This window comes from Dreissena polymorpha, chromosome 14 (genome assembly GCF_020536995.1).
Source record: "Dreissena polymorpha isolate Duluth1 chromosome 14, UMN_Dpol_1.0, whole genome shotgun sequence".
NCBI lineage: Eukaryota > Metazoa > Mollusca > Bivalvia > Myida > Dreissenidae > Dreissena > Dreissena polymorpha.
In genome coordinates this window covers 5957274-5969708 of record NC_068368.1, presented here as the reverse complement: position 1 = coordinate 5969708, position 12435 = coordinate 5957274, and the positions used below count along the sequence as shown (strand labels likewise).

General features: G+C 40.2%; 1 long non-coding RNA gene across 2 annotated transcripts; it reads left to right on the top strand.

Annotated features, from left to right (window-relative positions):
- The first annotated feature begins 464 nt into the window (after positions 1-464).
- Positions 465-3258, top strand: LOC127858720 (uncharacterized). Of its 2 annotated transcripts, XR_008039029.1 has the most exons (4): positions 465-538; positions 1077-1170; positions 1830-2700; positions 3048-3258. It is a non-coding gene; the product is annotated as an uncharacterized LOC127858720 (long non-coding RNA). The 2 variants fall into 2 exon arrangements; XR_008039028.1 differs by having other exon boundaries at positions 1077-2700.
- Positions 3259-12435: the final 9177 nt, after the last annotated feature.

Here is a 12435-nt window from a genome sequence, read left to right as displayed (position 1 = left end):
GTCGTCCTATGTCTGCACAGGCTTTGCCCGATACCTCAATGATAACTGAACATTGCTCATTGCTTTTTCTGGCACTATATAATTACGCAACACGATCGTATTCGAAATCGGACGATGTTTTTACCGCATAAAACCTTCTTTCGGTTTTCCCTTTCCCACTCAAAAGCAAATTAAAAATGTCTTTGTGCAAACAGCATAAAACCAGAACAGCCTGCGAATAACTCGCATTCTGTTCAGGTTTTATGCTGTTTTCTGCTCATCAGTATCTAAGGGTTAGAGATGAAGCCTTTAAATTTGAATTTAGTAAAAAGGTCCTAAATTTAATTTAACTTTATATGAGACTACACATGCGTCACAATACGTTCCTAAGTGGTAAAGGGTTAAATAATTACCACCACTTCATCTGTTGAGTGGTTTAATGGCGTATAGCACCTTTCTGAGATACGATCATATGATATGGTAAGGTGTGAAACTTGATTGTTTAGACCATTGGTTGTCGAGATATTGAATCGGATGGATGTGTAGTTCATCTAATTAGGTAAATATGAAGTTGTGTTACGCATGATGTATCGGTGTGTGCTTTGCAATTGGTGTTTGTGAGAAAGATACGTTTTTTGACCGTGTTTTAGTTAATTGAAAATAATTAATAATGGAAATATAAAACTTGTTGGAAGTAATTCATAATGGAGATGTAAAACTTGTCGAAACAAAATGGTTTTAGGTGACTTATTTACCGCTTGAAGTATTAAAAAACATGATGATATTAATGAAAAGGAGCATAACCTAAAAACAAATTTATATGTGTTTTACATTCCCCATGAAAAATATAGGTATTAAACAATTCACACGTGCGCCTAAATGTATAAGTGTACTTAAACGGATCGTTAACACTGTCAATTATCGTAAATGGAAGGTTTTCACGCTGCAACTAATTTGGAATAAATATAGCACATTGTCAGTTGGAACTTTTTAAAACTTAAATCAATAGATTTGGACAAAAAATATCGGGGACAAATTCTTTGTCTGTATCCAATATACGTCGTGGGTGGTATCTCTAACATATTTTTGTTCAACAGCTGATACACCATGGCCAACCGCTGACGGTCACATATACATGCCTGAATTGTGGATCTTCATCTCTGCCATTGCTGTTAATAAAAAAGATAAGCGGTATCATTTTAAAGGTCAAAGATGACGTTAGACAGGCATGCTTAAAGAGATAATTGTGATGTGCGATTGTTGTTGACTTCCTTTGGTAAGCATTACTGCTGTTGGTATACAGACAGACAACACTGTCCATTCGACTTGATTTATAGAGCTAGGTCGTTTAAACATTGTTGGCACTCAAACTTGGGCAAGGCTCCTCAGTTTACAGCGAGGGACACACTTTTTTGCCCGCAAGCGTAAACACACTGACGTGGGTCAATGGTGCGAAAGCGAGTCCGAGTCAGCGTAAACATTGTTAAAACGCATTAGCTCTGAAAATCAAGTTTAATCGATAGCGGGTTCGTTCTGTTTTCCAACAGCAGTACTGTTTACCAAAGGCAGAAAGTAAGGTCTTGCATCATCTTATCTTTTTTTTCAGTGCTGCAGTATAACGTAAACTCTGACATTTTGTTGCATATGGACGTATTCTAATTTACCTATATATGCTAATACGTGTTTACGTTATTTATCTTCAACTAAATTGGAAAACAATATAGCACATGGTTATTTGGAACACTTTACAATTTAATCAATTTATTTGGACACAAAATATTGGCGATGTATTCTTTGTCTGTATTCAATAAATGTCGTGGTGGTATCTCTAACATATGTTTGTTCAACAGCTGTCCGTGCATTGGGATAAGGGCAAGAACTCTACATGGGCTCCGAGAAACCATGACCAACCGCTGAATGTCACCTATGCCAGACTGAAGTATGGACCGTCATCTCTGCCATTGTTGTGAATAAAAAGATAAGTGATATCATTTTTAAATGTCAAAGATGACGTTAGACAGTTTTGCTTAAAGTGATAATTGTGATGTGCGATTGTTGTTGACTTGCTTTGGTAATCATTACTGCTGTTGGTATGCAGACAGACAACACTGTCCATTCGACTTGATTAATAGAGCTAGGACGTTTTAACATCGTTGAAGCTCAAACTCGGGCAAGGCTCCTCAGTTTACAGCGAGGGACACACTTTTTTGCCCGCAAGCGTAAACGCACTGACGTGGGTCGATGGTTCGAAAGCGAGTCCGAGTCAGCGTAAACATTGTTTAAACGCCTAAGCTCTGAAAATCAAGTCTAATCGATAGCGGGTTCGTTCTGTTTTCCAACAGCAATACTGTTTACCAAAGGCAGTAAGCAAGGTCTTACATAATCTTATCTCTTTTTTCAGTGCGGCAGTATAACGTAAACTCTGACCTTTGTTACAAATGGACGTATTCTAATTTGCCTATATTTGCTTATACGTGCTTATGTTATTTATCAGCAACTAATTTGGAAAAAAATATAGCAAATGGTTATTTGGAACACTTTACAATTTAATCAATATATTTGGTCAAAAAATATTGGCGACGCACTCTTTGTCCGTATCTCATAAACGTCGTGGTGGTATCTCTAACATATCTTTGTTCAACAGCTGTTCGTGCATTGGGATAAGGGCAGGAACTTTACATGGGTTCCGATACACCCTGGCCAACCGCTGAATGTCACCTAGTAGGTATACCAGACTGAAGTATGGGCCGTCATCTTTGCCATTGCTGTGAATACAAAGATATGCGATATCATGTTTAAAGGTCAAAGATGACGTTAGACAGGCATGCTTAAAGAGATAATTGTGATGTGCGATTGTTGTTGACTTCCTTTGGTAAGCATTACTGCTGTTGGTATGCAGACAGACAACACTGTCCATTCGACTTGATTTATGCTGATTGTTTTTGCATTTATATGCGGTGTAAATACATTGATCTGCTTTTCAATGTGTGTATTCGGCGGGGGTAAGATCTGGAGAAGGAGAAAAAAGAGCTATTAGTTGATTTTCAATAAAGTAGCGTTTTTTTTAGGTCAGTTTCCAGTTCGTGTCAGATGGGACATTAACACGATCCGGTTCCACTGCTGAAGAAGTATGGAGCAACGTTTACGGATGCCACGAAGATTCCTCAATTTAGACGTTCCGTGCAGGCTGAACATCGTTGTATATTGAAGAAATTAGAGCGACTAAATAATATTTTTTTATATTTATGTGTAAAAAAACCCGTAAAATACAAACACACATGCCTAATTTGTCCATGTATAATTGATATTTATATGAAAATATATTGTGTTAGATTAACAAGGAAAATAATTATGATTTGCAAGATGATGATGGTGATGGTGATTGTGGAAATGGTGATAGTGCTGGTGATTGTGGTTATTGTGGTGGTGGTGATTGTTGTGATGATGGTGTTGGCGATGGTGATGATGGCGGTGATGATGGTGGTGAATGTTATGGTGGTGGCGATGCTGTTGTTGATGGTGTTTGTGGTGGTGGTGGTGGTAGTGATGGTTAAGGTAATAGTTGTGACGGTTGTGGTGATGGTTGTGACGTTAGTTGTAATAGTAATTACGGTGGTGGTTTTGATTGTGGTGTTGGTGATGGTGTTGATGGTGGTGGTGGTGATGTTTGTGATGATGGTGGTGATGGTGAAGGCGATAGTTGTGGTGTCATAATGGAGATGGTTATGATGGTGTTTGTGATGACGGTTGTGATGTTGGTAGTGATTGTGATGGAGGTGGTGCTGTTGGTGGTGAAAGTGATGGCGGTGGTGAATGTCATGATGGTGGTGATTGTGGTGATAATGGGGAAGATGGTGATGGTGGTGGTGATGATGATGGTGTTGGTGATGGTAGAGATTGTTAAAGGGATTGTGGTCGTGATAATTATGGTAATGATGGTGATGGTGTTGAAGGGGGCGATGGTGGTAGTGATGGTGATGGAAGTGGTGAGAGGTGGTAGGGATCAAGGTAATGTTGGTGTTGGTGGTAGTGCTTGTGATGGTGGTGGTGATGTTGGTGGTAGAAATGGTAATGTTGGTGATGATGGAGGTAATTGGTCATGTTGTTGCAGATTGTTGGCGTGGCTCTGGTAGTGGTGGTGATGATGATTGTGGTGGAATTGGTGGTGGTGATGTTGATGAAGATAAAGGTGGTGATGGTGGTGATTGTGATTGTGAAGGTGGCGATGGTGGTGGTGGAAATGGTAATGGTGGTGATGACGGAGGTAATTTGTCATATTGTTGCTGATTGTTGGTGTGGCTCTGGTGGTGGTGGTGATGGTGATTGTGGTGGAATTGGTGGTGGTGATGGTGGTGTTGATAGAGATATAGGTGGTGATGGTGGTGATTGTGATGGTGGTGGAGATTGTGATGGAAAATTTTGGGGTGATGACGGTTATGATGGTGGTTGTGATGGTGGTGATGATGATTGGAATGGTGGTGGTGATGGTGGTGTTGTGGGCGATGACGACGATGATGGTGATGGAAATGATGGTTGTTATGGTTGTGTTGGTAATTATTGTGATGGTGATGGTGTTGTTGACGGTGATGGTGATGGAAATGGTTGTGATGGCCGTGTTAGTGGGGATAGTTAGGAAAGTGATGGTGGTGATGGTGATGTTGGTGATTGTGGGCGATGGAGATTATGGTGTGATGGGGGTGATAGTGGGGGTGATGATGGTGATTCTGATAGTGGTGGTGATAGTGAGTTTGTTGATGATTGTGATGATGGTTATGGTGATTGTGGTATTGGTGATGGTGGTATTGGTGGGGATGGTCCTTGTGATGGTGGTGGTGGTGATGATGGTGAAAATGATGGTGGTGGTGGTGATTGTAGTGACGATGATGGTGGTAATGGTGATATTGGTGTTGATGGTGGTTGTCGTGATGGCGATTAATTGGTGACGGTGGTGGTGATTGTGATGTTGATGATTTGGTGACGGTTGTGATGATTGTGATGCTGATGATGGTGCTGATGAAGTTATAGTTATGTTGATGATGGTCATCGTGGTAGTGATGGTGGCGGTGATGGTCGTTGTGATGGTGGTGATGATTGTGGTCGTTTTGATGGTAGTGGTGGTGGTTGTTGTTATTGTGGTGATGATGGTGATTATAATGGTGGTTGTTGTAGTGATGATGGTGGTGATGGTGGTGGTTTTGGTGGTGGTGATGGTATTGGTGACGTAGATGGTGGTTATGGTGGTGGTGACAATTGTGGTCGTTTTGATGGGAGCGGTGGTAGTGATAGTGGTCGTGATGGTGGCTGTGGAGATGGTGATGATGATGTTGGTGATGTTTGGGTGGTGGTGATGGTGGTGGGGAAGGTGACAGAAGTCGTGGTGGTGGTGGTGGTGATTGTGGTGTTGATGGTGTTGATAATGGTGTTGTGGAGATGGTGGTTGTGATGGTGGTGGTGGTATTTGTGATGTTTGTGGTGATATGGGTTTTGTTGATTGTGGTATTGATGGTGATGGTCCTTGTGATGGTGGTGGTGATGGTGATGATGATGGTGGTGGTAATGGTGGTGGGGATGGTAGTCGTGATGATGGTGGTGATGGTCGTGGTGGAGTTTGTTTGGTGACGGTTGTGATGATTGTGGTGCTGATGTCGGTGGTGTACGCTGTAGTGATGTTTCAGGTTACTCTCTTGTCGCCAAACTGTTATTGTCGCCGTCCAATCGGTTCCGAGAATGTTTATGAGGGCGGGGTTTTCTGGCGACTATTATTTTAGATTGACGGTCATTAAAGTCAGCGTTTACAGGAGATTGTTTAACAAATAATTACAGTTTTACCATTTACGTAATATAAAAAGGTAATTTCCACAATACATTAAAGATAATGTCGGGCATCATCCTCACATCTTTTAACTGAAGTTACTAATGAACAGTTAAAAACAAATGGTGAGCAATTGAATCCTTATGGCGAGTAAGTTTTGAAAACAACAATCTTTAAAGAATCTGCGTACAACCTTTAAAGAATCTTCGTGGTAGCAATTTAATGTCAGTTCATGTATATTTTGATTTCCTATAGCCACGTGATGTTATTTGCTGATTCAAGTCCCTTCGTACGCATCTAAAAAATCTCGTGTTTTTATAAGAATGCGACATTGTTACTATCGTCTGTCAAGTTCCGCGCATGAAAAGCATGCGTGTTGCAACAGACCAGGTGCTATAATTAAATATAGACGTGCAATTCAGTATGTAGTATTTTATGATGAAAAATGTAAATCGGAATAAATGCGCACGTGAGTAAGTATTGACCCATTTAAACTATAGAAAAAATATGTTGATTTACAACTAAAACATTGCAGTAGATGGTACGTTCATAAAAATATTTGTGATGGGTGGGCGAATAGAGGAGCTACACGTTAATATCAGTACATAAAAAAGAATAAACAATGAAATGGAAATACATTAAATGAAGCATTAAATTTCAGGCGAAAAATATTAAATATTTTTCAATGCGGTTTGATTAAGAATTTAATGGTCGTTGAAACCAATACATTTATTTTTATAATTATGTTGTAATTCATTCTTTGTTATACTCACTGACTTTTCTTTAGCGCCAACTTAGATATACGTTGACTTTTTTCATCTTTGTAATCATAAATGGAGTTTGTGTGAATACTGTATAAAATTGTGAGAGATTGTTAATCAATGTCATTTTCCTCTTTGATGTTTTTTTAATCTCACCATTGTAGACAATTAAAGGTAAACTACATAGGTGTTTGCAAATTTGATGGCCGGTCGATTGGCCTACGTTAAAAAGTCGAACTTAATGTCCTTTGGCTGTACATAATATTAAAAACGTTCAAAGGGCTTACAACTAAAGTGCCTTCAACGCTTTGATTATAGTTGATGTTCTTTTATTACAACCACCAAAGCAATACGCAGCAAAGAGACGACAAATTAGGACCACCAAAGTGATACGCAGCAAAGAGACGTACAATTAAAACCACCAAAGCGATACGCAGCCAAGAGACGGCAAATTAAGACCACAAGGAGACGAACAATTAATACCACCAGAGCGATACGCAGCAAAGAGACGGCAAATTAAGACCACCAAACTGAAACGCAGCAAAGAGATGGCAAATAAAAACACCAAAGCGATACGCAGCAAAGAGACGACAAATAAGGACCACCAAAGTGATACGCATTAAAGAGACGGCAAATAAAGACAACCAAAGGGATACGCAGCAAAAAGACGGAAAATTCATACCACCAAAGTGATTCGCAGCAAAGAGACGGCAAATTAGGACCATCAAAGCGATACGCAGCAAAGAGACGGCAAATTAGGACCACGAAAGCGATAAGCAGGAATATAAAGACGGCAAATTAGGACCACCCAACCGATACGCGCAAAGAGACGGCAAATTAAGATCATGTTCAATTAAGACCAAAGCGATACGAAGGAATAAGACGGCAAATTAGGACCACCAAAGCGATAGGCAGCAAAGAGACGGCAAATTAGGACCACCAAAGCGATACGCAGCAAAGAGACGGCAAATAAAGAAGCGATACGCAGGAATATTAAGACGGCAAATTAGGACCACCAAAGCGAAAGGCAGCAAAGAGACGGCATATTAAAACCACCAAAGTCACACGCAGCAAAGAGACGGCAAATTAAGACCACCAAAGCGATACGCAGCAAAGAGACGCCAAATTATTACCACCAACGCGATACGCAGCAAAGAGACGGAAAATAAAGACCACTTAAAGCGATACGCAGCAAAGAGACGGCAAATTATTACCACCAAAGCGATACGCAGCAAAGAGATGGCAAATTAAGACCACCAAACCGATGCGCAGCAAAGAGACGGCAAATTAAAACCACCAGAGCGATACGCAGCAAAGAGATTGCATATTTCAGAGGCGTATCCAGAAAATGTTCAGAGGGGGGGCTAAACAAGGGAGGGTGCGGGAGGGGTGTGCCCTTCCGTCGTTGATTTTTTTTTTAATTGCACCTTGAAATGATGCGATTTCCTGCTATCTAATCAGCATTTTGCATGATAAAAGTGCATGTGAAACAAATAAGAACTTGAGTTCACACATCAAGTGTGACAGACACACGGACAGACAGACACACAGGGGTAAATCAAATGTCTCTCAAACCACTAAATTGGTGGGAGACATTATCTTTATCCATAACTTTTTTAACGGTGTAAGATGGGTGGACCTCCTATTTAACCTTGTTGGATGTCCTACTACGTCAACTTAGGTTCAACATTAAAATGTTTATGTCCATGTCCCTATGAAGGAAAGCAGGCACACAGCGGAAAACCTGTCCTGACCCATTGATGATCTTAGTTTTGTCTTAACAAGTCCTTGGGCACTGATACTCCTTTCACACTCGCATGATGTGACAGGGAACACACATGATATGGACAAAACAGTGTAAATGGTGGGGTACAGCTGGGAATCACAATGTGCATCAGAGCCCTGAAGGGAAGTAGGTGGGTTGGGTACACCTTTCCACCTAGCCTGCCATATAAAGTGCAACTCGGCAGGGAGGGACTGAGGGGAAGGGAGATCATCATTGAACCATTCAAGGTCACTAGCACTGACAGGAGAGGAGCATATTTGTTCAGGTATAAACTTCAATCCCATGGCTGCCTTAGTCTGCAAATAACTGAATCGGGTGTCCATTTCGTTCACAAAAGTGTCAACAAAGGGAGTCGTTAGGTGTTTTGTGTAGTTTAATTCGGGTGTTGCTGCCTCGATGTTGTCACGCTTTAAGAAAATGATTTAGTTTCATATAGCAAAGTAATTCATTTTTTAGTCTTTTTTCGGCGTAAGCTGTATTAAGCCAGCTTTTCACCCTGACTTGACCTTTGTAAGTGTCCAATAATATTCAAATAAAATTTCCCGCGGCTAGGTACGAATGAATACACTTCATATATTCCATTGGCTGATTTGAGTATAACACCAGAACATTGGAAACATGTCCGCGTCTTTGTAACACTGTTTTACTGCATGAAACAATTTTATCTCTAATGAAAAGGCTCAACAGAAAGAACAGTTTTACAATCAATTTTCGACATAAATACAGTTTGTGCGTTCACCTTTTATTTTCAGAGAATTACCAGCGCAAAAGCGTTTATACTAAAGACTATATTCTCATATTTAGTACTTACTTGCATTGCATTTCAACCCGCGAGGTTTCGGGTCAATTCGCGGCCAGTGTGTGAAAGTCAGAGTTTATATACAGTTCATCACCGGAGTTCGCAGAAGGGGTTGCGATCTTTTCATAGAAGGAAAAAATAGGAATCTATGCTATTTTTGTCTGATGGAGTAAATAGTTCGTTTAGTCGCTTTGTCGATATATCAATATTTTAGGCACAGCTATTGCCTTGGTCGTGTACAGTTGGCGTAAACAAGCCGTCGTTTCAGCAGCAGAATTGTTTCCTAACTTTAATGCAATGCATTCCAATCCGCAAGGTATCAAGGTCAGTTTGCGGTCAGTTGCAGAAATCTTTATATAAACGCCGTCTCGTAAACTTTGTGCACTTGAAGTCTGTTTTGATCAGAAAGATACTAAATAAAGATATTCGCCGATATTATTGTGGTATGTCAATCATCAATTTTTAATATGTTTTCAACATTTGCATGATAAGGACCAATTTTGATAAAATTAATTAGAAATATTTATCCATTTAGACCAGTTTATTAAGCATGAGCACAATAATTCACTATACTATAATTATGCAATTAAATAAGATTCGAGTATTGCCGGCTGACCTATATGCACTCGTTTATTTTCATGTTTCTTGTGTTTTTCTATTCTGTAAATATACATATCTGAGTAATAATATCACATAAAGCAAAATAAGCCACGAAATGTGGCGCAACACCCCGTAATTGATTTGCTTGTGATGTAGCTAAGAACTGCGCAGAAAAAAGGCATCCGCTACTTTTTATCTCATAGATATAACTTTTGATCGTTCATAAACATCGACCACAATCAACGCCGTATATCTTTTTTAAAGATATTTCTTGTTAATTTTAAAAACTACGGATGAACATCAAAGCAGTTAGCCCGATTTGTAAAAAAAACAAATAACAAAAAATAAAAAATAATTGCCATTCATTAAGTGTGCAGTTGAATTTCACTGGCAATAACTTGTTACTCAAAAGGATTATCACTCTAAAGAGCTAATACCAATTAAATTCATCAAAGAAATTACCGAAAAAATAATAATGATTGTCCATTGCGTTCGTCTAAACTCTTTAATTGCTACAAATTGAAAGATTGTTTTTCACAAGTCTCATGCGGCAGCCATTTGTAAACATTTATCTATAGCTAAATGTATGGATGAATTTCATTAGTTGAATGTATCTTCTTCAGCCAATCAAATAGCGCAGTGTATTACTTACAGTCAATGAAGCGTGCACTTAAGCTGACGAAGGTTAGATCGTCTGTAAATATGTCTGGGGGCTAATCACACAAATCGACAGCTGTTTATGGCTTAATTAGGGACATATGACAGGAAATACACAAGTAAATTGAAACTGTAAGGGGCTCTTTTTTATTAAAAATCGTGTCTAGCCACCCAGCTGGGGGGGGGGGGCTTTAGCCCCCTAGCCCCCCACCTAAATACGCCTCTGTATTTAAACCACCAAAGCGATACGCAGCAAAGACATGGCAAATTTAAAACACCAAACCGATGTGCAGCAAAGAGATGGCAAATTAAGACCACCAAACCGATGCGCAGCAAAGAGATGGCAAATTAAAACTACCAAAGCGATATGCAGCAAAGAGATGGAAAATTAAGAACACCAAATCCATTCGCAGCAAAGAGATGGCAAATTAAAACCACAAAAGCGATACGCAGCAAAGAGATGGCAAATTAAAACCACCAAAGCGATATTCAGCAAAGAGATGGCAAATTAAAACCACCAAATCGATGCGCAGCAAAGAGATGGCAAATTAGGGCCACCAAAGTGATACGCAGCAAAGGAAGGCAAATAAAGAAGCGATATGCAGGAATATTAAGACGGCAAATTAGGACCACCCAACCGATACGCGCAAAGAGACGGAAAATTAAGATCACGACACGGAGCAAAGAGAAGGCAAATTAGGACTACAACAGCGATACGCACCAAAGAGACGGCAAATTAGGACCACCAAAGCGATACGCAGCAAAGAGACGGCAAATTAAGACCACCAAATCGATACGCAGTCTTAAATAAGACGGCAAATTAGGGCCACCAAAGCAATACGCAGCAAAGAGACGAAAAATTAAAACCACCAAACTGATACGCGGATAAGGGATGGAAAATTAAAACCACCAAACCTATATGCAGCAAAGAAACGGAACATTATGACCACCAAAGCGATACGCAGCAAAGAGACGGCCAAAGCGATACGCGCAAAGAGACGGCAAATTAAAACTACCGAAGCGATACGCAGCAAAGAGACGAACAATTAATACCACGAAAAGCGATACGCAGCAACGAGACGGAAAATAAGACAACCCAAGCGATACGCGGCAAAACGATGGCAAATTAAAACCACCAACGCGATACGCAGCAAACGGAAAATAAAGACCATCAAAGGCGATACGCAGCAAAGAGAAGGCAAATTAAGACCACCAAAGCGATACGCAGCAAAGAGATGGCAAATTAAGACCACCAAACCGATGCGCAGCAAAGAGACGGCAAATTAAGACCACCAAAGCGATACGCAGCAAAGAGATGGTAAATTTAAAACACCAAAGCGATACGCAGCAAAGACATGGAAAATTAAAACCACCAAACCGATGCGCAGCAAAGAGATGGCAAATTAAAACCATTAAAGCGATACGCAGCAAAGAGATGGCAAATTAAGACCACCAAACCGATGCGCAGCAAAGAAATGGCAAATTCAAACCACTAAAGCGATATGCAGCAAAGAGATGGAAAATTAAGACCACCAAACCGATGCGCAGCAAAGAGATTGCTAATTAAAACCACCAAAGCGATACGCAGCAAAGAGATGGCAAATTATTACCACCAAACCGATGCGCAGTAAAGAGATGGCAAATTAAAACCACCAAAGCGAGTCGCAGCAAAGAGATGGCAAATTAAAACCTTCAAAGTGATACCCAGCAAAGAGACAAAAAAAATATGGCAACCAAAGCGATACGCAGCAAAGAGATGGCAAATTATGACCACCAAACCGATGCGCAGCAAAGAGATGGCAAATTAAAACCACCAAACCGATGCGCAGCAAAGAGATGGCAAATTAAAACCACCAAAGCGATACGCAGCAAAGAGATGACAAATTAAAACCACCAAAGTGATACGCATCAAAGCGATAGGCAGCAAAGAGATGGCAAATTAAAACCACCAAAGCGATACGATACAATGAAACTGCAAATTAAAACCATCAAAGCGATACGCAGCAAAGAGACGGAAAATTAGGACCATGAAAGCGATACG